The sequence below is a fragment of the Stegodyphus dumicola genome, chromosome 2 (genome assembly GCF_044657685.1).
Source record: "Stegodyphus dumicola isolate Sdum_Otavi_A_Nest chromosome 2, ASM4465768v1".
Classification (NCBI taxonomy): domain Eukaryota; kingdom Metazoa; phylum Arthropoda; class Arachnida; order Araneae; family Eresidae; genus Stegodyphus; species Stegodyphus dumicola.
Window position 1 is genome coordinate 230,856,653 of NC_140769.1, and position 27,515 is coordinate 230,884,167.

Below are 27,515 nucleotides of genomic sequence, written 5' to 3' on the forward strand. Positions count from 1 at the left end.
TGTTATGTTACCTTACATTAATATATATTATATTACATAAAGTACATATCGTTACGAATTTTGTACATAGATAATTTTAGTGCAATTATACGTGAAACTGTTATATTTTTCTCTATAATGTTACATGAAATGCTGACGAAAACGATGCTTCGGGAAGGAAAAATAAAAATACAGGTACAAGCATATTTAACACTGAGTAAATGGCTATCTCGCTAATTTGAGGAGATATCGCCAAACTGGTAGAGGTTTCGGTGACTAATTCTTGTCGCCGAATTTGGCGAGAGGCGACCATTTGGCAACATTTTGGTCCGTTCTCTATATAGCTGTAATTGACCCTCTTTGAAACTGTAACCGTATCCGACCATCATACACCTTCCAGTAATTATGAGAAGTACTAGAAATTTCTAGGCGGCCAGGGTAAAACTATATAAGACCAGAGAGAGCATCAATTTTTTAGTTGTTAGTTGTTGAGTTCAAAGCGAGTTCGGAGTACTGAGCTATCTCCGCATTAGCATCGCTTTTTAGATGCGCTTTGCATTGCGTTTGTTTAACGTTTGTTTTTAGTAGTTTGAAGTGTAACTACTGATTGTACTCTGTGATATTGTGCAGAGCTGTACGAGTATTTCTTGTGGAAAATTCCAGAACTGTGAGGTGTTTCTCTGTATAAAATACAATTTATCAAGCTATCATCGGTTCTGTGCACATTCAATCTATTACGAAACCGTACGCAGGCAACAATATTTATCATTCACACACAATAGTATATATTTCCATTGCATGAAACGCACGAAATACTGTCCGCTAATTGTCAAGTCACCAATGACCCAATGACCAATAATTTAACGGTCAATGGGTGCCCTCCGATTTAATTTTAATTTTATAAAAGTAATTGTCAAACCACAGATCACCGATGGCCTTGGTAGTCACAGATATCCTTTAAATTAATTTTGATATTAAAAGCACCCTCACTTCCGTTTTCTAGACATTACATTACTTTAGCATTACACTTATTACTCACTCGAATTATGCAAAACATAAGACTCTCAATATATTTTCCATGTGGCCTCACACTTTAGTCAGCTCTAAAAGTAATGCCATTTGGCAAAACGTGAAGCCTTTATTTTTTTCAGATTTAATCAGTTTGTATTAGCTTAAAAAACTGCGCAGTTTTAAAGCAATAAACGCATTTCTTCATAATTTACTACTGCATACTATACCGCTAAGCACAATTCTTAAGAGCACATTGGTACCGCATCAACGGTTAGAGCTTCTAAAACAAACGATTAAGCTTTCAGTAATAGTTTCTGTTATTGTCACCTTTGCAGCCAACTTTCCTACACAAACTACTTTTTGTGAAAATTTCCAATGCAAAAGTAATTGCCAAGATTTTGCCGTCCAGTTGAAAAAATTTGAACGGAATGCAAATGCATGTTGGATACTGCGAAATACAATGTAAACTACAGCTTTCAAAGACTCATTTTCTCAATACAAAAAAAGGTTCGAGCACGAAGTCCCTCCGTTGGTTGTGATATTGACGTGCACTTAAAAATTATACAACCGGCACTCATTGATCCGCAGGCAACCGGTGATCAACAAACTTGACGACAGTCTTCGGTGTAATTTTATATTAATGAAAGATCAGTTGATAGTTTTAATATAATTTGTTATAAAAGATCTCTGATCTGCTACGTTAAATGCTACTAATCAAGGTGCTAGCAGATTGGCTACAGCAGGGATGGGCAAACTCCGGCCCGCCGGAAGGTTCTATCCGGCACGCGGATAAAATTTTAATTTGCCTGTCGGAGGCAAATTAAAAAAAATATATATTTATATATTATATATCCATCTCCTTTTCTACTTTGTTTGAATATTATTTTTTCTTTTCCTTTTTTTCAAAGGACTGATGATCTTTTTACTTTCTCTAGATGCAAGGAGAAAATCAATTTATCGGCGATATATGGGCTCATCTCAAAGCTTTTTAAACTAAAACTTTATCTGTTTGCTAAGAACGATTTGTCTCATTTCCCGCGGTTAAATTCAATACCCTCAGTGAATGAAGAGAAGATTGAGAATTATGAAGATGGTTTGAAAAAACTGCATTTTGAGTTCGAACGCAGATTTCAAGATTTCAGTGCCGTTCAAACAAAACTGGATATTTTTACCATGCCTTTCAACGTAAATTGTGAAGCAGTGAGGTCAGATTTGCAGCTTGAATTAATTGAGTTGCAATCTAACAATAATCTCAAGAAGTTGTTTCTAAATATGTCAAAGTTAGAGTTTTACAAATCATTATCGAAAAATTTAATATGTCACGCCCAGAAAATCATTGTAACTTCATTTTATATATGTGGACAAGTGTTTTCAATTATGAACCTTAGAAAGAATTATTTCAGAAGTAGGCTGACAGATGAGCATTAAGCTTCATTCCTTAGAATCACTTCGAACCTAAATATAAAGAACTTTTAAAAATGAAATCCCAATTTCATTTATCTCATTAACATATTCAAATTGTATTACTTGTATATTGTTTTTAAAATTTTAGAAAAATTTATCTTTGCCCGCCAAATTTTTTTGTTTCGATTTTTGGCCCCGCGACCGAAAACGTTTGCCCATCCCTGGGCTACACCCTCCTTGTTTTTTCCACTTGTTGAGACTCACTTACGTGGAAACGCACATTTTCCAAATTAACTCTTCATCACAAAATTCAACAAGAAATCAAGAGGATTATTATTACCTAAGTCTTGTCAGTGCATTAATATTTGCAAATACAAAAAGTCGACTCCTTTTACCCGTAGGTCAGAAGTGGAAAAAAATCTCATTTGTTATGAAAATAACTCGTTTGACGCCTCAGGAAAATCTAGGCCAAGCGAAATGAAGCAATAAATAATAAAACTTGGCTTTGACAAGTGGACTTACTCGTAGCTCATTATCTTAATAACGTAACAGTCGTGTAATTTGCGCTAAATCTGCTAATATTGCGTGAAACTGCAGACCCAGAAAAACAACTAAAAAGTCGTATTTTTGAAGCATTCTTGTCTCCGAGGGAAATAGCGATGTCGTCGCCATTCAAAATGCAGTTTAATCTCATTAGAACGCGAGTTCGCTTATAACGTAATGGGTTCGTTGAAGATTTGTTACAAAAACGCGAGTACATCAAAAATGCATAGTGTATTATTAAAAAAAATCGCAATCATAAATTAAATTTGAGATTACAGTGTATCACCTCGAAGTTTACCAATAAAAATTTAAATAAAACTAAAATATGTAAAAAATTTTAAAATGTAAAAAATTTCACAAATACACATTAAACTACACAAACAGAAATTCTTGTGACGACACTGCCCATTAAGACGTTTACTTGTGAAAAAAGCCAATATTTCTGAAAACATAAATGAACATCAGTACTGAATACCTGTTTAACACGATCGCTACCAAGAAGACCAAATAATCTGTAACCGCCTCTTATGCTAACTGTGCTTCAAAAAAAAAAAAAAAAAAATTTCATTTCTTAAATGACAATACTATCTTCTCTTGCCAATTTGTAAAATTAATATTGAAATATTAAAACTTTTTTTTCATAAACATCACTAACAAAGTGAAAAAAATAACCAACCTTTCACAAGAAGCAAGGTTTCTCAGCACCCATTCACTCGCACATACATACACAAAACAAGCAAAACGAGGGTGGAGGAAACAGGGAAAGAAGATCGATGAAAGACAAAAAAAAAAAAAAAGAAGAAGAAGAAGAAATTTATGCTTAATAGACATACTAATAATAATAATTAAAATTCCAAATTCCAAAAAGTTAAAATAATAATAATAATCATTAAAATTTCACACAGTTAAGGAGTATTTAACGAATTAAAAATTAAAAAATAATTCAGATAAAAAAATTTACTCGTATCTTGGTATGCAGATTTTAGTTTAATACAAAAAACAATTTTAAACTAAGTAGTTATGATAAGTTTATTAGTTTTATGTAAACTAAAAACAGTTCACATAACGTGAGATTAGACAAGGAGAGTTCCTTCGACCTCGAAAAGAGATTTCTTTCGACCTCTTGAATAAATAAATAAAAATTTTAAAAGACAAAAAATGTGTAAAAAAGGATAAATTAAACAGATTTACTCTTGAATTAATGTATTACTTTACATTATTTCTCTTCGTAATAAACAAAAAGTTTATTACTCATATGTACTATTACTACTAAATTACATGCAAAATTGTTTTCATACACACATACAAAATTAAAGTTAATATACACAGCAAATATTGCACAGAATGAAGTAATGATATTTACAACACTTAAAGTTTAAAATTAAATTAAATATTAGTAAGCTGCTTAATTGATCCATCAGTTTTTCAAAGATTAGTAATTGATATTAAACTAATGATCCTGAAAATTAGTTATTATATTGATATATCTGATATATTTTTCACTCATTTATTTAATATGATATTCATTTATCATTTACATTCAATATAAAAAAAGTTAATTTAGCTGTCAAGCGTTAGCTAATATTTACGTTATTTAATTTATTAGAATTATTTATTCATTTGATAATTAAACGTAAAATAATGTTCCACATCTACTGTTTATAAACCTAAAATGAAATAAACTACTTGCTTTTCGATTTATGTTTTTTAATTTTGAATATATTCGTAAAATTCTAAGACTGTTTTCCAATAAAAATTAAATATTCAAAATCAAGAATAAAATTCCCAAATCAGGCAAAGTCAAAAACAAATGCAATTGAACACAAGATTAAAACTAAACTCTCCTAAATAGAGTTGAAAATAAATTTAAAATATTAATACATCATTAATAGTTTTATGCGCGATGAATAATTAATAATTTGTAACCAGTATATTACTTAAACGAAAGTCATTCGCAAGTAAGTTAATAAAATCTTAAAGGATGATTTTAAAAAATGCACGAAACGGGGTTAAATTAAATCATAATTGTCGGTAATAAGTACTTAACGTAATAAACAAACATGTGAAAATTATTCATGACCTTTTAAATGGCTGTAAATTAAATTCAATAGATACATTTCGTACATAACTAATAAATTGATTTTTAACATAAAATTAAAAATTACACTCAGCTGCAGCTAGAAAAAATCCTGATTACTCATCTCTTCAATTAAATTAATTATAAGGACACAAATCGGTGAGATAAATTGCGAAAAAGAATCACTGGCAGCGGTGGGATTCGAACCCACGCCTCAATGAGACTGGTGCCTAAAACCAGCGCCTTAGACCACTCGGCCACGCTACCGCTGTTCTGTTTGCGCTAAAAATAATACTCAGAGGCGCTGCTCCGAAAGAGGTTATTGATTACCATGGCGGAGCTAGTCCTTGGATCTACCGCTCTGGCGTTTGGTGTATCAGATTCTGCTACACAAATCGTTAAAATTGTACAAAACAAAAGAAGGTATAAATAATTATTTTAATTGCAATCCCTCCATTTGTAATTTTCAACAAACTACGAAATTCGATTGACAACAAATTCTTAGTTTCATGCAATCACCAAAGTAATATTCCAACTACAGATTTTAATAATAGTCAAAGTTCAGTATTCTTTTAAAGCTTGTAATCACAACAAAGTTTGCAAATACACAGTTTTATTTTACTTCGGACAGAACGGCGGTCTATCATTATTGACACATCAATAAATAACTAATACTTCGATATTATTTCTTACCGTTTCGAAAGAGACTCTTCTTTTATCGAACCAGCTCAAATCAAAATAAACTTAAATATGAACTTTAAAAAAAAGAAAAAGAAAAAAAAAAAAGCTTTCTTAGGAAAGAACTCAAAATTATATGATTACAGATCACATGTTTATTCCATTTGAATCCAAAACATAACCAAAATCTTTCTGGAGAGATACATCCTTGTTGCCACAGAAATCTTGTAGATGAAAATAATTATTGCTCACATTAAAAATACAAGTGTTATCGGTGATACATGAATATCTAATCATCTACATTTCTTCTTTTTCTCCGTTAATAAGAATTTTATTTATTTACTTATGGTTATTATTTTAAATTTTATAGATGTATTATTAGAAATAGTAAGAAGAAATCAAAATAGAAATTCATCGCTCAGTTTTTTAACAAAAATTTACTTTTTTCTTTTTTTGATGAAACAAATAGTTAGAAATATAAACAATAAATGTAACTTTACCTTCGCAAATGAATGGCAATGCCATGCACATCATTTTTATTTTGGAAATCTTCTAAGATGAAAACTACTGATGACCTCATATATAATGAACCTTCTTTTCAAAATGACAAACCTTGGTTTCAGATGATTTTGACTTCGAAACAATCGCCTTTCTGGGTAATACTCACTACCGATACTCATTTAAGTTCTCAGGAAAACTGGTTGCATTCAGAGGTGTTTTCTGTAGAGTATGAAGACTATGGCAGGGTTCAATGAATTACATTCAAAATTACTTAATAAAATTTTAAAATTAATTAATTAATTATTTAAAGTATTCAAAAATGAATTCGTGTAAACTGCTTTAGAATTAAAATTTTTAAATTCGTCCATATTTTCTGAAATTTTTAGCCCAAAGGAGCGTTAGCCCAGGAGGATTGTTAGCCTCGAAACACATTTTCCGTCAATTCACTATAAACGCCTGTATCGCTTTTCAAATTGGTGCCACCAAATACTATCGTGTTATATTATATTTAAAGAAATTAAATAATGAAGAATCTGCATAAAAGTGTGGATGTTTCTCGCATTGGGAAAAAAGAAAAGCACGTAGTCCTTCACCCCGAATATGGGCACCTGGAAAATCGAATTTGGAATTTGTTCTATTGTCTATTTCATATTTTGTAAAACTTTAACGAGTTTTTGATTATAAGCTCAACGATTTCAAAGCGAGCAATAACAACACTTTACATAAAGAAACATTTTTATCTCCAGCGCGCCAAACTGTCCATCAGAAATTATAAAGATATGCTGTTTTTAAATACTTTTAGGCCAAAAGGACATCACCCCAAATGCTCTTGAAAACTGTATGTGTGTGTAAATGGGGAGGGGGACCCTTTGGGCGTAATATAAAATCTGAAAAACTTCAGATTCCTTTTCTTTTAACTCTATTTTGGTCAGGCGCAATTATTAATAAATAGAATTTGTATTTGTTTCTACGACTAAGAATTTGCTACAAAATTTTCATTAAGAATTATAGCAATTGTTTTTACAATTTACTTTTATTTATTTACCTATTTTTCAGGAAGAAACAAGAAATGCATAATAAACTAATACAATACTAAAAATTGATATACTATTATAGCCGAAGGAGAACTAAGACATACTTTTCGAAGAATCGCTGAGGGATTTAGGAAGTGGGTGAAGGCTCAAGATAATAAAAATATTTACTATTTTTTTGAGGGGAATTAAATTATGATTTGGGGAAGCCTATATTATCAGATGGAATTCCTCGTGATTGCATCTATGGGAGTCAGTAAGAAGGCTAATTTTCAAGGTTAAATATGAATTTCACAAAATATTTTACCACGCTTAAGTTACGTTATTATGCATTTACCATCCACATGAAATGGCAAGTGTTGCCATATTAAAGAACTTTGTTTAACTTACACGCGGATTCGTAAATAATTGGTTTCTAGCGCGTGTCCGCTCAATATATCACACTTGTTTATTTAATTTTTTAATGATACATTTGAAATAACTTAAAATATTTTATGAACATTTGCGCCATTATTGTAATTAATAAAAGATATTTCTTGTCTTATTTAGGTATAGAATGGTTCTTTTTTTAATAATATAACAATCTCTATAGAGGTATAGAATGGTTCTTTTTTAATAATATAACAATCTCTATAGTTTACATTTAATGTTTAATATATTTATTTTATAATATACATCACTGATAATTTTTACGGTTTACAGTTCCTAACTCTAAACCGTAAAAATGGCCTTTGGCTCTTTTTATAGCTTCCAACCTCTGCTATACAGTTCTATAAACGAATATGAATCAGTTATAAAATGAACTCGTTGCCACCACCTCCGTAAGATGACTGCCTCTTAAAGTGATCAGTATTTTTTAAATAAACATTGTAGTTGGACATTGTCCCTTTAAGACGATCACTTCAACAGACGAGCAAAACCGTCAGGAACCGTTAATGAAAGTCTTCGAGATGATTCTTTATATTCTTTACAGTTTTCAGAAATAATACATTAAGAATAGTCTGCATAGTCTAATGTAATAACATTGATTAACAGTGCAACAGAATAATATCTTCTGCAATAAATTTTAAGAGCAGTAAACGAATAATTTCCGATTTAAGATTCCAACGTTTATACTAATTATAATGTCATACAGTTCAAAAATAATTTAAATTCAAGATCATATGGTAGTGCACACCTTCATATTTCTTAAAACCCCTCATACATTTTAAATAATAAATAAATATATTCACTCTGGAATAAATATTTTTAAAATGTAAAACAAATATATATATATATATAAATTATATTTTACACAGCCTTTATGAGGTAGAGTTATAATTTATCAGTAAAATTATTCAGCAAATATTCTACATAAATAGCATAACGTTTTTTAAATGTAAATAAGAATCTTCAAAACGGCAAGAATTATATCCTTTTATTTTTTATTGCACAGAAGATGGATAACAGTTGAAGTCAAGGAAGAATATTTGCAATCAATGATTTGTAATATTTTAAATTCTACCTTTTTTGAATTGCCCAGTCATCCTCCTTTCTTAGGGGGGAGGGAAGGAGTGCGAAATAGGGTTGCCTTTTTCGTTTCATATTGGCAAAATACTTCTCATATATTTTTGCCAATTATATGACTCGAAATTTATCATGGTACATTACTATATGTGGAAAAGAAACGAAAAATCATTTCTAAATTTAAATGTATACAAAATCGGACTTTATTTGGTGTTGGCTTTACGTAATTCTAAGCCTTTCGAAGAGAACTAATACACAGATTTTCATCAAAGACCCGCTAATGCAAAATTTGCTTAAATTTAAAATGCATTACTCATAACAATGGAAGAGATATAAAAACACATTTTGTTAGCACTATTAACACTTAAATCATTATTATAGTAAGTAAATTAATTTCTAAGGCTTATGTGCTTCCGCTACTCAATTTTATTTGATGAAAATATATCATTCACAATACAGGAAGAAATTCAAATTAAAAACAGTTCATTAAAAATTATATTCAAGCAGACAACTGTTAAAATTCAGCAGTTAAAAAAATATACCACTCTTAAACTCAAGAATTTTTTCCTCCTTTCTAATTTGCTTTTTCGACAAGATCGTGAGTTTACGTAATTGCCAACCAATCAAAACTAATGGATAAGAAGGTCAATGACATCTCAACTCGACACAAAGTGTTTCTTTAACACCATAGAAAAAAAAGAAGAGGACCACTTAGGTCGAAAATTGCCTTCTAAATGAAAACCAAAAATATATTTTTTAAAAACAATCTTGTTCGGTAGTCAATAAGCGATTATTTTTGCCGATTACATCTGTAAAAGCGTTTTATTTAAAGTTCTAGCGGAAGGAACAGCAACAACGGGTTACGGTTTTCAAGGTCAATGACACGACGTGGTTACTACTCGCACTACGTGCTTCCGTGAGCTAGAGTCGTTCGTTAACACACACGGTGAATGCTTTCGACAGTGAAAGGACGTACGTATCTTGTCAAATCCGATTGAGCTGGAGGTTGTTCACTTATGAGACGAAGAATGTTCCTCGCGATTACGAAAGAGAAATTTTTCCCCGGCGATTATAAGCAACATTTTCAAGATATTCGAATTCGACAAAAATGTCCTGGGATACTCAAAATCAAATTCGACAGAGGGGGAAAAAATAAGGAGAAAAATCATAACTGCGGTCTGGTTTCTCAAATCCCTTATCAACAATATCGAGATATCGATAAAAATTATTATGAAATTATTATTTATATTAAAAATATTCAAAAATAGTTTTACATAAAATGTATAGCATTTACATGGAATGCACACGAAAGTTACATAAAATGTAATTAAATGCAATCGTAAAAATTAAAAATTCTACGAATCGAACTTCATTGCAATACAAAAATCAGGATACCATACAAATATTTTACATCTTTAAATAATAACGCTGAACTTTTGCAGTCTATTAAAACCAAACCTCTATTATTTAAATAACATTAAAGATTAATATTTAAGAAAATACATACGACTCCAGTCTATATGCAGCTATACATTTTATTAGCATTATGAGGTTTTAGTATCAGCAATATTTATAGTGAAGCCATCAGTTTGAGAGCCGTTGCGTTATGCTGTGTTATGCTACCAAATCATTTATTATCCAAGCGACTTGTCAAGCGTTGGTACTGCATAATACATAACATTTTTAGTATATTTCATTCGAGACTGGCTACATATTCAACTCCCAGTATGTTGCCACTTGAAGTGGTGTAAGATCTTTAATAAATCTTTCAAAATAAAACTGCAGCTGCCCAAGAAACCAATCGATTTAAAGATATTTTTACTTATTCATAACTTTACTCTTAATAATGCACCCAAATATTCATAAAATATTAACATAATTTATTATTTCAATTAATTACTTTTATGTGTATTTGCATTATTGTAATCGATAGAACACGTTTTTACTCTGTATCTGTAAACACATGTATAGATATAGTAAAAAATAAATAATAATAAAGTTAAAAAAAAAAAAAAAAAAAAGAACAATCAGTATCGCACACAGAAAAAAGGAGAGAAATAATAGCTACTAACTAACATACGTTATTTGGTCACTAAAATTGTTGAGATGGCATAAGATAGACAGTAATAAAATACAGTAATTAGTGAAATTTAACCAACCTAGCTAAAATAGCAAAGTTACAGCTATGAAATTAAGTATAAAAATATGCTGTGGACACTATGCGGCTTCTTTTCTTTGTACGGCCTATTAAATTATACATTCTTTTTGCTGCATTTCATTTAAACTTGTTTGCTCGAATTTCATTAGAAATATATTTCAATCAATTAATTCAGTTCTCACTTCGCGGCAACGCCAAATTACATAAAAACACAAAACATCTTCATTAAAGATTTTACAACACAGAAAAACATTAAGCACCAAATAAAGTTAAAAAAAGTTAAAGAATCAATTTTTGCAATCAAAATTAGATTTTCGAGGCAAAAACAAATAATTCGGCCAGCGTGCAAGAAGACAAATTTTTCGGTGCACAAAACTGAAAGTTTACTTTTGGTCTCATTGAGCAAAAGGACACAGAAGTTGGTGCACAAACTGACTTAATTCACTATTCTGTTAGGAGTTTTAAATGTAAGCAAATGGCAGCTTCATTAGGCTTAGTACCACTTAGGCAACTTTTAAATTGTTGATAATTCTACAACTATTGCATGCAGATTAACTAAAGGTATAAAAACCTTAAACGGAAGATAAGAACAACATAATTCAATCATTTTTAAAGCAAAAAAATGCACTATTTACTAACATATAAGAATAAAAAACTGATCTCATCAAACCGGGTAACAGAGGGGTATATTTATATTTATACACCTTTGGTGCTGCGGATTGCAACCAAAAAGGAGGTACATAGCTACATGTTATAAGCAGTCCCATTTACAAAATTTCAAAGTTCTGAGTGTAATCGTTTTTGAGGTATGGGAGATAAATACATACGTACGCACGTACGTACAGATATCTCGAAAAAACAAAATGTCTTTTGACTATATTTTAAATCCATTTTGGGAAACAGAGTCCTGTATTTTGTCCGTACATACATATGTCACACAAAAACATAAGACGGATTCAAGAGCGGTCAAAATGGATATTTTCGTTGAAATATGATACTCGAAAGTTTTCGTGAATGCAACACTTCCTTTACTTCGTACAAGGAAGTTAAAATTACTTACGTTGAGTGTAATGTTGTTAATTGTGCGTAAATGTTCTATGTGTAAACGTAGAACATTTACGCACAATTAGTTTATTCATATAATTTCGTGGAGGAGCATATGCTGTTTCTAGCGGCTTAGGTTATTCGAATATGGCGAATTACATGAGGGCTATCTGCCTAAGAAATGCATTCATGGAGAAATTTTTAAGGGAAAAAGGCTAGTATTCATGCTACACATAGAAACTGAACATTAAGAAAATTAAGCATTAATATGATGAACTTAGAACAAACAGATTGAAAAAAATAAAAAATGTATGGCAATACTTAAAAATGTATCAAGAATTCTAGAGATATGTTGCTTTTAAAAATTTTGCGATTTTGCTGCATTTTGTGTGGCGAAAGGGCGAAGAAATTGATGTTTAATGAATAAAGTTAAAAAATTTTAAAAAGAGCTGTATCTGGCATCTTGTTAAGAAAACTGAACATTGATTTGATAAACTAAGAGGAGAGGGAAATAATTTTTTTTTTTTTTTTTTTTTTTTTTTTTTTTTTTTTTTTATGTAAGGCAACACATTGTAGTGGAAATTCTGAAGATATGCTGTTGTTTAAAGAAACTATGATTTTTCTGTTGACTTTTTTGTAGCTTAAATGCGGAGAAAGCTATATTTAATAATAAAGTTAAAAAGACAAAGTTGTGGTAACAGAAGTGAGATCAAGCGCAACCTGGTAATCTTCGAGGTCGGGGAGATTTTATCGCTTTGTGTTATTTTGAAAGAAATAATATAGCGTATATTAAAAAAAGTAAGGCAACAGTTAACTCTTGAGCGAGAATTCTAAAGATACACTACCTTGAAAAATAGCGGAAATTTACCTGGCTTACGTACGAAGAAAGATATATTTAATAAATAAAGTTAAAAAATCTAGAATTTGGAAAAAGCTCTAAACTTCAAAAAAAAAATTTTTTTTTTTCTTTTTACAGTCTGAAAGCTTTCAGATTTTATATAACGTCAAAAGGAGCGTCCCCCCCCCTTATTTACATACACATACACGTTTCGAGAGCATTTGGACTAGTGTCGCTTTCGATAAAAATATTTTAAAACAGCATATCTTCAGAATTTCAGATAAACAATGTCGCGGGCTGCAGATAAAAGTGTTTTTCCCGTACAGTGTTGCCATCGCTCGTTTTGAAATCGTTGAGTTTGTTAAGCAAAAATTCGTTAAAGTTTTACAAAATATGAAACAGAAAATAAAACAAATTCAAAATTGCAAATTCGGGCTTCCAGGTGCTCATATTCAGGTGGAGAACTACGTTATTCAAAATTTAACGACTCTAGGCATTGCTATTTTTACACAATGCGTGCGAGAAACACACATACATTCATGCAGATTCTTCATTATTCAATTTCTTTAAATATAATACAGGGCAATAGTATTTGGTTGCAACAATTTGAAAAGTGATACGACGTTTTATAATTCAATGCAAAATGCCGCTTCGAGATTAATAGCCCTTCTGGGCTACCCTTTAGCCTAATAAACAATACAGTGCGAAGTTAAAATATCAGCCCTTTTAGAACTTTTTTTAAACATGCGTTTTAAATATTTTTATAGTATATAGATTTTAAAATTATCCATTGTATACAAACTGCAAGCTTCTTTATGTATATTTCCCCTCTTTTCTTAATTTCTTTTTTCAAAGGATAACATACTTTCTTAATATTTTAATAATTTTGCGTTCATAACATTATACGTTCAAAAGACAAACACCCGCAACTTTTAAAACAGAAATTATTTGTTATTCTTTAATATTATTCAGTTGCATAATTTAGTTTTATAAGTTATTAACAACAGATATTATTTACATTAAGAAAAAGAAGAAAAATGCTTGTATGATCTTTTTCATATTTTTTTAATTTTCATACATATACATTTTTAAGTGCTTTTAACATTTAACAGCTTTCCAGAAGACAGACTGAAATTTTTAGATCGAACGTTATTATAATTTATATATTTCCCACGAATTGAGACATCACCGAAGATGGCATCCGCAATTAATCCGAGGATAATTAAATAAACACAGTAAAGATTTTAGGTTAAGTTATTTGGATCTGACTTTGATAAATATGATAGTCCTCGTATGCTTTATACGAGGACTATCCGCCTAAGAGGAAGGATGACTTCATAGATGACTTTCCAACTAAAACTGGCTCGTATTCTTGTTACACATGGAGAAAACCACGAAACCCAGCCATGCAGCCAGCTGGTTCGCCTGGATTTAAGCCCGAGTCGAACTATCAATATTCACTGGTCTTTACCACTAGGCTACTGGTTGGATAAACAGAACCTAGGAATAAACCATATTACTGTTAAAGAAAAAGTACTGTTGATAATTTTCTTGCTTTCGAACAGTTATTAATTTAAAAAATAAGTTCGTTCGGGTACCATGATTAAATCAGTACGCAAAACAAAGGACAAACTCTAATCATTAGAAATAACGAAACTGTGCTATATATCTCTAGTATTAAGTAATGAAGAGTCTGTTTGTACGCATATTTGTATGTTCCTCGCATTGTCGAAAAACAGCGATACTTCCAGCTACCAAATTTTGCACCTCGAAGCCATAATTTTCAATTTCAAATTTGTTTTCAATTTACTTCAGATTTTGTACGAATTTAATGAATTTTTTATTAATGAACTCAGTGATTTGAGCACTCAGCAGTGGCAACACTGTTCGTATATCCAAAGAGATGAGAATAGACAGGAATTTGTTCTAACCTCCTTGTTTATATCCAAACAGTGAGACTGTTGCCATTCCCCAATATGTAAAATACTACCATCTTAATCAACAAACTCCGCAATTAAAAAGCAATTTGTTGCCATTGCATGAAACAAAATACCTTTATCTCCACTATGCCAGCCTGTTGCCATTACCATAGCAAACAATATTTATTTTTTAGATTTAATCTGTCTGCTGTAGTGTAACAAACTACGACATTTAAAAGCAATAAACTTACTTCTTAAGAATTAAAATCATTATATATATTTCTTTTTTATGCTAACTATTTTAGGTGGTAGGCCGCGTAAGCGTCTAATATAATTTAAAAACAGACTAACAAGAGAATTTGAATAATATCATTAAATTCAAACACACGTAAAATATGAATTAGAATATTTTATTCTGCCATATTTCAACTGATAGATATCAGTTGTTATCAATGATGTTACTTTATGCACATTTATATTTCTTCTTGCATACTAAAGTTGAGCTTTATGCTGATGGTTTGCGACAGCAATATTTTCATCGCTCCACATTAAACAAACTTAATTCTTTTTTTCTATACAGGATTCGGTTATATTTACAACCAGCAGCTCCTAATTTCACATATATATGTTATTCAACTTTCTTGCTGCAAATCAGCAAATTAATAAGAATCATTACCACTTTTCCTTTCACCCATTTCAAACAGTAACTTATTGCACAACGGCATGCCTTTGTGGTATAATTGGAAGCATACTCGACGCGTATTCGAGATGTCCAGGATTCGAGACCCGGTGAAGACACTGTATATTTTTCACATCTCCTGCTTCAAAACAACCTATGACATTACAACTGAAATAATTATGGTTCCTTACTACTGAATTTTTTATAAAGCAAAAGTAATTGATTCAATATTTTAATAAGTAATAAATAAATAGCAATATTTTCTTCTCAATAAAAATAAAACAAAAAAAATGAACTTTTTATTAACATTATTTTATTATTATTTATCATTTAAAAAAACATAAAACTTTTTATTTTCCAAAACATTTCAATTTATAATATTCGGGTTAACAATTTTGAAAAGATGGCATCGCTGTATGGAACATTAATCATAATAATAGGACTCATGCAGCAAAAAACAATAAATTGATTCGAAGAAAAATATTGAATGCCATCCCCCCAAAAAAAATTGATAAACTAATCGTAAACTTCTAAACTCGTTGTCTATTCATAACAGCTGTTAGATGTATTTCTTTATTCCATAGAGTGAAAGAAGGGAATTTTCACGTCCCTACACCGCGACGATTTCATAACGACGCTGGCGCCTTTACGCAAGTCGATGACAAGATAAAGACCTTCACATGGACATTCCGGCACCTTGATGAAAGTTGCATTCTTCTTGATATAAGTTGGAACCTGTGTACCCTTGTGTCATGCGAACAATGACCTATTTACAAAAAAAGTGCCGGCATCTTTTTGCAAATTTACTGCGGGAATCAGACCAGCCCTATCCGGCCTTTTATGTAAGCCCATCATTTATTAAGCGTTATTCACACTCCTCCTATTCTTAGTCTCACAACAAGAATACCATTAATGCAACGATGATGCCATTAATACAATGATGTTTATAATAAACCTTCTCGCATCGATCGCATCTGAAAGCGACCAGTATTTCTGTACAGTTCCAGGGAATCCGAGTATTAAAAATAGGAACAACTTCTTCTAGCTGCTAATAATTTGAACATTAATAAATGATCACACGCTCTATCATGAACATCTGCGCAAAAGACTAATAAAATCTGAAATCGCAGGTAGGTGTTTGAAAGAAGTGTCTCTGTCAATATAGTGAGCCCTCTCTACGACGACCACTGAGTGACGTTCTCAATCTCTATCATAGGTCGTTGCTGGTCTCTTTCAGAGGCGGTCACCATGAAACATTTCTCTCTCTCTCTCTCTCTCTCTATATATATATATATAATGAGCCTTTTCGAAGCAATCACCTCCTTAAGAAGATTAACTCTGAAAGCAACCAGTATATTTTTCAAAGCATAAATTAAAACCGGTGATTAATAATACTACTTCTCTCTAGTTCACCAGAACTGGCTGAAAACGTGGGTGATCATTTTAGGTTTCACAATATTCAGAATGCAAGGTATCTGCACAGAATTTAGAGTGCAAGGATATCTCCTTAAGAAAACCACCACGTTTCAAGACGCTTTTGGTCTTCTCTGAAGATAGCCCTTTTAAAGAATATAACTACTTATAGCATTCAGCACCGTTTCGGGAGACAGTCGCCGCAATATTGCTGCTCTGTATTCCCATTGGAGAAGTATTTTAAATAGATATTAATAACATATCAATTTTAAGAACGAAAACTTTTTAAAATAAATTTTGTGACTTGAAGTAAAGAGATAAAATTAAATTTTGTTCACTGTGAACAGACGTATGCTTAGCGGCACTTTTAAACTGTTGATAATTAAAGGCACAAAAACCTTAACCGGAACATAAGAGCAACATAATTCACTCACTTTTAAAGCAAAAAAAGCAACCTTAGTTTGTCGTACATATTTTCAGGGACTGAAAAAGATAGACTGGCGTCTGATCGCCGTCAAAATCAATAAAGTTATTCAAAATCCATGTAACTCTTAAGTTTTTTTTCCCCCTAATTTTAAACGGTTGACTGAAATCAAAACTAAGCTTTTTAGTAACTTAAACCCTCTTTTGGCGACATTTTTGTATCATAGAGCAATTTAATAATCTATTTTGACTTTATTTGGTAAATTTATCTATTATTTGGCGACTTTTATTTGTCATTTGGCAATTTAATAATCTATTTTGATTTGATCTGGCGAATTTATCTCTTATTTGGCAAATTTGGTTTCTAAAATTTATAATAATTTGATAATATTAATTGAGCTGTTGATCACAGTAAGCGATGTATTTTCCATGTTTTCGAACACTAACAGGTGATACTTTGAGAAATCGATGACACTATCCGAATGATAACATTAAGCGCGATCACATTAAGCGGCGTTTGCTGAAGTACCGATGCACACTACCCTCCAAACGTTAAGAAACAGCATGTTTTTGAAGGCTCACCATTACAAAAATGTCCATAACATTTACAGTTTATAAGCATGATAGTAACGAAATTAAAGAAATATATGCAAAAACAATAGCTACCACTTTTATTTTATAGAAAGGAATACTTATGGAGAAGAAACATTGTAAATTTTGTTCACGAGTGTTAATTTTCAATTGTTATTATAGTTTCGTGGACAGTACCCAGGAGAATCTATCAGTGTCCAGCAGAATGAGGATGCCACAAGCTGATACTGCTAGACGTCTCAGTGACTCTCGTAGTGTGGCCCAGGGACTATGGAATCAGTTTGAATCCAAGGATTCTGTGTCTAGAAGACATGCTGCAGGCAGACCTAGAGTTACAAGACCTGCGGAAGACCGTTATTTAGCTCTTTCGGCCCGAAGGAGGAGTAACATTACTGTGCCTCAGCTCATGGCAGATCATTTAGTGGCAACAGGAATAAGAATCTCAGCTACTGTAGTGTGCAAACGCTTGCACAATACAAGTCTGTATGCATGACGACCAGTTGTTTGCGTCTCCTTGACCCGACGACACAGAGGTGTCCGTTATGTTGGGCAAGAGAACACGTCTCCTGGACTAGTCAAGAATGGGCATCTGTTCTCTTCACAGTCGAGTCCAGGTTCACACTAGAGAATGATTCAGGTCGTCAGCTGATCTGGAAGAACAACGTACCAGATACAACTTATCCCACACTGTGGAAAGACACAGCTACAGAGGTGGTGGAATAATGGTTTGGGTTGGGATCTCTCTCGGTGGTCACACTGACCTTCATGTGTTCCATGGAGGAACATTGACCAGTGTAAGATATCGATACGAGATCCTTGATATATGTGTCCGCCCATATGCCGCTTATTGGTCCTGGATTTCTTCCGATGGACGACAATGAGCGACCGCACCAAGTTCGAATATCTTGAGGGTCACGGTATAAAGCGGATGGAATGGCCAGGTCAATCCCCAGACCTAAATCCGATAGAGCATCTTTGGGACTACCTTGGGAGACAGGTTGCTGCTTTAAGTCCGCCTCCAAGGTCGTTAGATAATCTTGAACAAGGATTACTCCGTGTCTGGTCGTTGCTTCCCATTTCACTGCTAGCCAACTTAATTGACAGCATGGAACGTCGCTGCCGCCAATGTATTGTAGCTAAGGGTGGACACATTCCCTATTAGAATCCCTTTTTGTAATGTTCAACCTCTTTTTCCTCAAAAACTGTGATGTACTTTTCTGTAAGAGTGGATTTCTCTGACAAGAGTGCAATTTTTTGTTGTAATTTATATTTTTGTTGAACTTTAGGGTGATTCTGTATCGTATTCATTAAAGAACTGTTTAGTGATCATGTCCTGAAAATTTCTTGTTTCTCTGTAGCTTCATTCTCAAATTAGACACAAAAAAACATGCTGTTTCTTAACTTTTGGAAGGTAGTGTATATCATCAAACTCGATGAAAAATTTTACAAAAAAAGAGAGAGATTTTACAATTTCAAATATATATATGATCAGTTTTAAAGGTGCTCGCCTTAGGGAGGGTTTGCTACAGCATTTCGCAACTCGACCAACTAAAGCAAATTTTTGTCTCTTAGATGAAATTTGGAGAGAAGAGAAAGAAGAAGTCCTAGGACATACGTATTTTAACTTATAGCTTAAGACCTGAGTGTTACTACAGTAGATAATGATTATCATTAAGTTTCATTTTTTATTGCAGACAATAGCAGTCTTAGAGAAAAATTAAACAACCGGTATTTATTACATACGGCATTAGATAAGTCTTTTATTAATTACATTAATGGTATAAATATAAACTAATAAAATGTTAACATTCCACTCGGAAATAACAAAAGCATTTCTGCGTAGAAACTGCTGTTCGAAGATCAAATAAACTATTAATATTCATACTGCCATTCAAAAATATCAAAAAATCATTAACGAGAAGATGATATCTTTCTATGAAGTTAACTGACACGCAATAGTACCTTCCAGTTCGTCGCTCTTTCGAAATAGGAATATAAATAATAGTATATTGTTTTTAAATGGCTTAGTTTGTTACACTGATAAGAAAAGATAAGGATGATAATTTGAAAGATAAACGAAAAAATCTGATATGGTCACCATATGACTTCATTGTATGGCCTATTAAATTATACACATTTTTTGCTGCATTTCATTTAAACGTATTTCCTCGAATTTCTTTACAGATATATTTCTCATTCAATTAATTCAGTTCTCACTTCGCGGCAAAGCAAAAATACATAAAAACTCAAAATATCTTCATTAAAAATTGAAAAATATAGAAAATATAAAGCACGAAATGCAAAACAGTTTTAAAAAAATTTTTTTAAATAAAATTAGCGCTTCTACGCAAAAACAAGCAATTCGGCCTGCGGGCAAAAGGGCAGACTTTTCGGTGCAGAAAACTGAACGTTTACTTTTGGTCCCAGTCGGCAAAAAGGCATTGAAGGTGCAGAAACTGGCTTAATTTACTATTCTACTGAGTTTCAAATGTAAACAAATGACGGCTTCGTTAGGCTTGACTTGCCACTTAAACTTTTAAATTGTTGAATTGTTATAATTCTATAACTATTGCATGCAGATTAATTAAAGGCATAAAAAGCTTAAATAGAACATAATAATAACATAATTTAATCACTTTTAATACAAAAATGAGCATAATTTTATATCATAGTATTTCCTTCTTTCGTACAAGGACGTAAAATAATCTTATTTCTTACTTTGCCCGGACAGGATATTTTAATACTGACCGGCACGTTACAAGCAAATCACGAATAGCATGTACGATGAAGATTTTAAATGGAGGAAAAAGGACAAAACGCATGAGAACACAGTTACGGTCAATCAACGATTCCTCTGATTTTAAACATTGTTTCATAACTCAGAGATGCATATTAAAAAAGTATTTTATTAATACAAGCTGATTAAAATTTAATAAGTATTTAATAATTTTTTCCACTAACTTGGTAGCACAGTTAGAACATAAATGTAAATAATTATACGGGGACGGGTTTTGGAAAAAACTATGTTATGTAAATTGTTAGGTACAATTACATCCAGCAGACGGGTGCATAAAAAGTGACCTATTCTGGAAAATGGAAGGGCAAGAAACTAATTACAGTATCTAGCAAGTTGTTATTGCGTGATGAAACATTCTCAGCGAAACTAAGCAAGCAACTATAACTTTGTTCAACACCCTTAACCTCAACAATATGAGATATGGTGAAGGAAGATCAACTCGGAATCAACTGTCGGAGGACTAAAAAGGATATTAAAAAAATTGCGACAACAGGTTCTGTGAAAGATGTTTGAAATGATGAACATCAGACATTAAATGGAATATTAAACAACTTGCTCTTCGAAGGATCTTAGAAAAAGATAAATAAAAAAATCTGAGGCAACTACTTTTTACAATATCTTTGCAGAAGACAGGCGATAAGAAATTTGAGACTTTTATTTCTTCACTTTGTTCGAAGCAACAATAAAAACAGCAGCAAAATACGAAGTGACATTCCAGCTTAAACAAGTCCTTCGCTACACATCCTACGAAAATGTCAAGCGCCGTCTGGTGGGCAAAGCTATATTAAAAATGCATATGATAAATTGTTTTATCATCTCGTAATTTCACATGTTTATGTGCAAATTCTGTTCTACTGTGCATCACAAATTCCGTACAATGCCGTGCGTTATCGTTCACTGCAACCGTTGCTGATTTTGACTTGACAGTTTGCTGCGATTAGTCTGTACATACAGTACCATAATAAATGTTCCGTACGTAGATGTCCTGCTTTCATTTGCATGGGAAGCTTCAGAAAACACTGCCTGCCGTTTAAAGTGAATGCTAAGATGAGTAAAAGGAAAAACATGAACATAAATAAAAATGAAAAATACTATGAACCCTCTCTAAAAAAGACCAATCACAGAACTAGATGATTTTAGTCTTTTGTAGGGGTGGTCGTCTTAGAGAAGTGATGCCCAAAGCTTATGTTTATTTACGTTCTCATAAAAAGTGGTCGCTTTTAGAAGTGGTCGTCTTATGGGAAGCGATTTTCCACGATATGGTTCATTGCATTTACTTGGATAAAATTAATAATGGTAAGGATAAAATACTAGACATTTATCATTAATATGCACAAAATTAAATTAATGACCACAGAATTGAGAAAAATAATATGATAGAAAAGATATAAATAACAAAAGTGCATTTGTTGTCTTTTCTTGCGCCACAGTTATGATTTAAAAGGTATATTAAAAATTTTATGTCACTGAAACAATACGCAAGAAACGCATTAGTTAAATTGCGTGGAAGATTAATTAAAAATCTTATTTTCTGCTAGCAGTAGATCTTTTAGGAACCCCCCCCCCAAAAAAAACTACTACTACTATGTTGGCATACAAAGCAATTAAAACAACAGCTTATTATAGATTAATTCTATATAGTATTAATATAAGTGTTTAGCAGGTAGATGTTTGCTCCTGTAATTAATCCGCACGTTCAATATTGTTATCTTGTTGTTGGCGTAGCATTCTTTAGCAACTGCAATACATTTCAAGCCGTATGGATAATAAATGTATGGTAGCATTACTTAACCTAACGTAACGTAATGTTCCAAAATTTTCGTAAAGACCTAGAAAAAGATATTTCCTAATGTTAGTATTTTGAAGAACATATTTTGATAGCTCTAACAAAATTTCAGTAAAGACAAATTAAAATTTTCATGAAATTATTTTATGAAAGTAAATATCACGAAGTTTAGAAAATACTGTAATCAAGTTAAAAAAATAATTTATTTGAACTTATCTAATTTACAGTAAGTTTATAAAAACCATGCATTATAGCGTGGAAAAGTTAAGTCGTTATAATCTCAATTTGTTTTACTTGCACTTAAAAGTTCATTTTACTTTTTGTAACTCAAATTTTCGAAACTTTGATATTTCATATATATCTTTACATGTTATTTAAAGATCAAAATGCTATTTAAAAATAAAATTTAAAGTCCAGTATTTTATAAGGGTTAAAATTTTTTAAAGGAAAAATAAACTTCAGTTTGAAGACTTCAGATTATCAAAAAAAAAAAAAAAAAAGATTTACCTTTAAGAATTTTAAAAAATTAAAAAATATTTTTGAAAAATAAAAAATGAAAATATAATTTTTTTTAAAAAACATTTTGTACTAGTGACATAACTCATGGCGTTAGAAGCATATCTTATGAACTAAAACAAAGCAAAAGAAATAAATGTTACAGATTAATTAAGTACAAAAGATAATTTAAAATCTTCTGCTTTGCCAAATGGCAACACTTCCACAATCCCTTATGCGCAACAGTAATTGGAAGACAATAAACTTATATTACCTTGCGTCGAATTCCCATTACTAATTTTAGCCAAGTAAATGCAATGAAACATATCTCGGAAATCACTTCCCACTTCTAAAAGTGACCAGTTTTTATGAGAACGTAAACACAGGCACTAGATATCACTTCGTAAATAAACACAGGCACTGGATGATTATAGTCACCCTATAAAACACTATAATCATCTAGTTCTGTGGGTGGTCATTTTAGAGACAGTTCACGATATATTTTATTTTTACTTCTGTTCATATTTCTCTTTACAAACCTCATCTGCAGAGTATTTTTAGTCCAAAGGGATTTGAATCCCGAAGGACTATTAGTTTCGTTTTGGCATTTTGCGTCGGACTCATAAATGTCGGTTCACTTTTCAAACTGTTGCCACAAAATGTTAGAGTCCTGCATTATATTTGAAGAAATTAAATAATGAAAAATCTGCATAAATGTATGTATATTTCTCGTATTGTGATAAAACAACGGTACATAGAGTCATCGAATTTTGAATAACGTAATCCTCCAACGAATATGAGCATGTGGAAGACCAAATTTGAAATTTGAAATTTGTTTTATGATCGATTTCCTATTTTTTAAAACTTTGACGAATTTTTGATTAATAAACTCAAGGATTTCAAAGCGAGCAATGGCAACGTTGTGCAGAAAAAACATTTTTATCTCTAGCGCATGAGTCTCTGTATCGGAAATTCTAAAGATATGCTCGTTTTAAAACTATTTTGCGATATTGCTGTTGCACTGGATCATATGGTTTAAGTGCGAGGAACATGATATTTAATAAAGAAAGGTAACACACAAAATGTTAAAAAACGCCCCTTTGGACGTAATTTAAAATCTGAAACATTTCAGAATTATTATTATTATTATTATTATTATTATTATTATTATTATTATTATTATTATTTCCCTAAAAGCAGGAGACGAAAAATGAGAAAGCCCTCGCCGGGAGTCGAAGCTGGACCTCTCGAATGCGCGGCAAGGGCAAGTGTGCTACCGTTATACCACGAAGACATGCTGGAAGGAAGGAGAAAATACCTTACACAGCATCCATTAAACAGCAGGCAGAGGTTTCTGAAACTTCCCATACAACCGACTGCAGGACATCTATGTACGAAGCGTTTATTATGGTATTGTGTATACGGAATGATCGCAGCAAACAGTAAAGTCAGCAAATAGTTGCAATGTATGTACAGCAATATACAAATTTATCGCACAATGATAACACTTGTTAAGAGTTGTTTCTGGATTCTAATAATTCTGTTTCTGGATAAGCGTTTTTAAAAAGAACAGGATTGCCGCAATTTTGTAGAATCGGATCATTAACTTCGTTGCAATAATTACCGCTACACTCTTAAATTTTCTAAGAAAATATATAGTATTTATTTGTGTCAATCTTTGAAGTAACCCTCTACTTCTGCGTTCTGATTTAGAATGATTCTCAAGAAAAGTGAAATGTCTGAACAAGTTAATTCAAAAAATGCTTGTTAAATTATAAGGCTAAATTCTATTTGGCTTGGTTTAAATAATATTATCTAACCTTCTTAGATTAAGCAACGAACTGTCGTCTTCTTTTAACTTTCAGTTCCAGAAAGTAATTAATCTCAGTAATTACAACAATGTAAAAATAAAAAAGCGAAAATATTTATTTGAACTTCAGTTTGAAGCTATCGAAACTAACACTTTGCTTGTTATGAGCTGTGCAGAAAATAATGACTCAAATTATTAACAAGTCAAAATTTAAATTTAAGTCCTGGTCTAACTCACCAGCTCGTAGCAACAGCGATAAAGGCAAAAAGAGTTTCCCCACGACCGGGGGGGGGCTTGCTTATATTGCCTTATTTCTCTTCTAAACTTACGTTCTCGTTTCTTATTTAAAACTCATTCCGTTTACATTTTCTGGTGGAATAAAAGCAAACAGCCGAAATGCGGAAAGGATTATGATGTAGAAAAAATAACATGTAATTATGATGATAACATGATTATGATGTAAAAAAAAAATACACCTTATAAAATTATGTTAAGAAAATTAAACCTCGAAATTCTGGAGATTTAATTATATGTATTTTCCTAAATTTCATTTTTATTTTTATAATAAGTGCCGATTTATTTTTAAAGAACTGTTTGTTCTCATTTCTTTTCTACTGAACGCTGTTTTGAAATTTTGTTTTAATTTAAAAAGTTTTAACATTGAATAAAAATTTGTTTATATATTGGATTCGAGAAGATTTTACGATTCGAATTCGAGAAATTTAGACTTTGTCCCACCTCTAGTTTCACACATTACATTAGCCCACGCATACAGAAATTTGACTTCAGAGGATGGAGGAAGATAGGAAATCGAATTATTACGAATGTTTACAACGTCTCCTTCCTTAATAAATAATACACTTCTATCACTGTAAAGGAAATAAAAATGACAATCATCACGAACACAAAAGTAACCCACAATTACATTCACACCACGAATTTCAGTTCTACGAAACCTCTGTTCTATAAAGAATGAATGAATATCAACTCATTCACATTCGCTCACCTCAAGGTCAGAAATCGTTGTTTTTTTATCACCTGTGATAAAAATTCTAAAATGCGCAGGCAGAGAAAGAAATGAATTGTCTTCATCCATATCACCACGACGTTTTTCTCACCATTGCCGAAACAAAGACACCGAAATCTTAGGTTGAAGGTTATGTTTAGCGCGGAAGAAAAGGCTTGTCATGATGAAGGTCAATGAACTGAAGTGAGATGAGGAAGAAGGAAGAGTGTGTGGTGTGTATACGTGAACTTGGCCTACTTTCTTGTCTAATCAAGGACTCACAAACACGTGAATAGCAATGCCATGGCCAAAAACGTCTTTCTACTTCTTCTTCCTCATCGTTCAGTTATTTATTTCCTCGTGCGTACTCCAATATTTACCGTTTTCCATCCTCGGTTACGTCACCGCGCCATTTTTTGACCTTGGTGCACATCCGTTTGGTTTGCATTTCAATGAGAAAGGTTCAAAAGACGGAGAACTTAATTGATACTCGGGCGAATAACTGCTATTAAAGGAAGGGGTGAAAGACAAATAAAATTTGTGGAATGCCGAACAAGTCTTTCAAGAATCAATCTGAATAAAATTCGGTGGCGTTATTTTTAGCTTGTAATAAAATCAAGCCTCGGATTAAACAGGTGTGTTGCCAGTTATTACAGCGTTAACTCTTCCGCTTATCTTCGACATTCTAAAAATTTATTTTTTGTAATACATTTTTAGCAATTGTAGAATTTTAGCAACAGCAATTGTAATATTTCTCAGAAAGTATTATTTTGTACCAATCACAAAATAAAGTTCAAAATTTAAGAATACAGTCATAAAATAAAACAGCTTTTTAGCACCCTAAAATAGTCGACTACAAAATTTCCAAATTTGTTTTTACGAATATTATTGTATCCAAAATATTAGACCGACGTATACATAAAATGCATGTTCGCATAGAAGATGATTATATATACAGGCTTTCATAAGACTGGAAGCGTATTCTATTATAAACATTTAAAATTTTTTTTCAAAGAATATGTATTTTTAATTAATTTTTGTCTGTATCATTAATGCATTCGGGGGAGGCTAGAATTTTTTTAAATTAATATTCTACTTGAGTAGACTTTTAACTTTATTCCAAAGTAAGTGTATAAGTTCATTTAGTTTTATGAGCTGGCAACAGCTGATATGATGTTTACTTAAAAAGACAAAAGTAATATTTGTATGCTTTTTATACTTCTTAAAAAGTTTTTAAGAAATTTTAAAAGTAAGCTTTGTGGTTTTAGACGGTAATCTGATGTTTTCAAATCTCAAGTTTCCCCCCTTACCCCCTGGGAGGGTGGACTACACATATAACTTGACAAGAAATAAATTTTTAAAAAAATGTTAAAAAGAAAAAGTAACATTTGCATACGTATATCGCCTGTCCAAAAAATTCAGAGATTGGATTAGTGAAAGCTAGAGAAAACTTACGATGACAATTGTAATTCATCGATGTTCTATAAGTCTGCCCCATTTGAGTACAACGCACAGAAACACTCATACAGCCTTATGAAACTATCAGAAAACTTCTTTTTTCGAATATTATTCAACCTGTATGTTACTGTGACTTAAATGTCGCTTACGTCGTGAACATTGACCCTTCAAGTAAAATTTAACTTTCGGGAATTTTAAAAAAAAAAAAAAAAAAAAAAAAAAAAGTTACTAAGCGCCAAATCGGGATAGTGTGGAGGATGGTTAAGAATCGGTATACGTTTTTCTATCAGAAACTGTACCGCAATTCCAGCCGTGTGGGTGGGCTCATCGTCGTGCAGCATGAAGAAATTTCTCTCCTTCCATTGTTC

General features: G+C 31.8%; 1 protein-coding gene and 1 non-coding gene across 4 annotated transcripts in view; both read right to left on the reverse strand.

Annotated features, from left to right (window-relative positions):
* Positions 1 to 27,515, reverse strand: part of LOC118180988 (ecdysone-induced protein 78C-like) — a 279,666-nt gene that overhangs the window by 111,878 nt on the left and 140,273 nt on the right. The gene's annotated exons all lie outside the window — the stretch shown is intronic.
* Positions 5,201 to 5,281, reverse strand: TRNAL-UAG (transfer RNA leucine (anticodon UAG)). The gene has a single exon. It is a non-coding gene; the product is annotated as a tRNA-Leu (tRNA).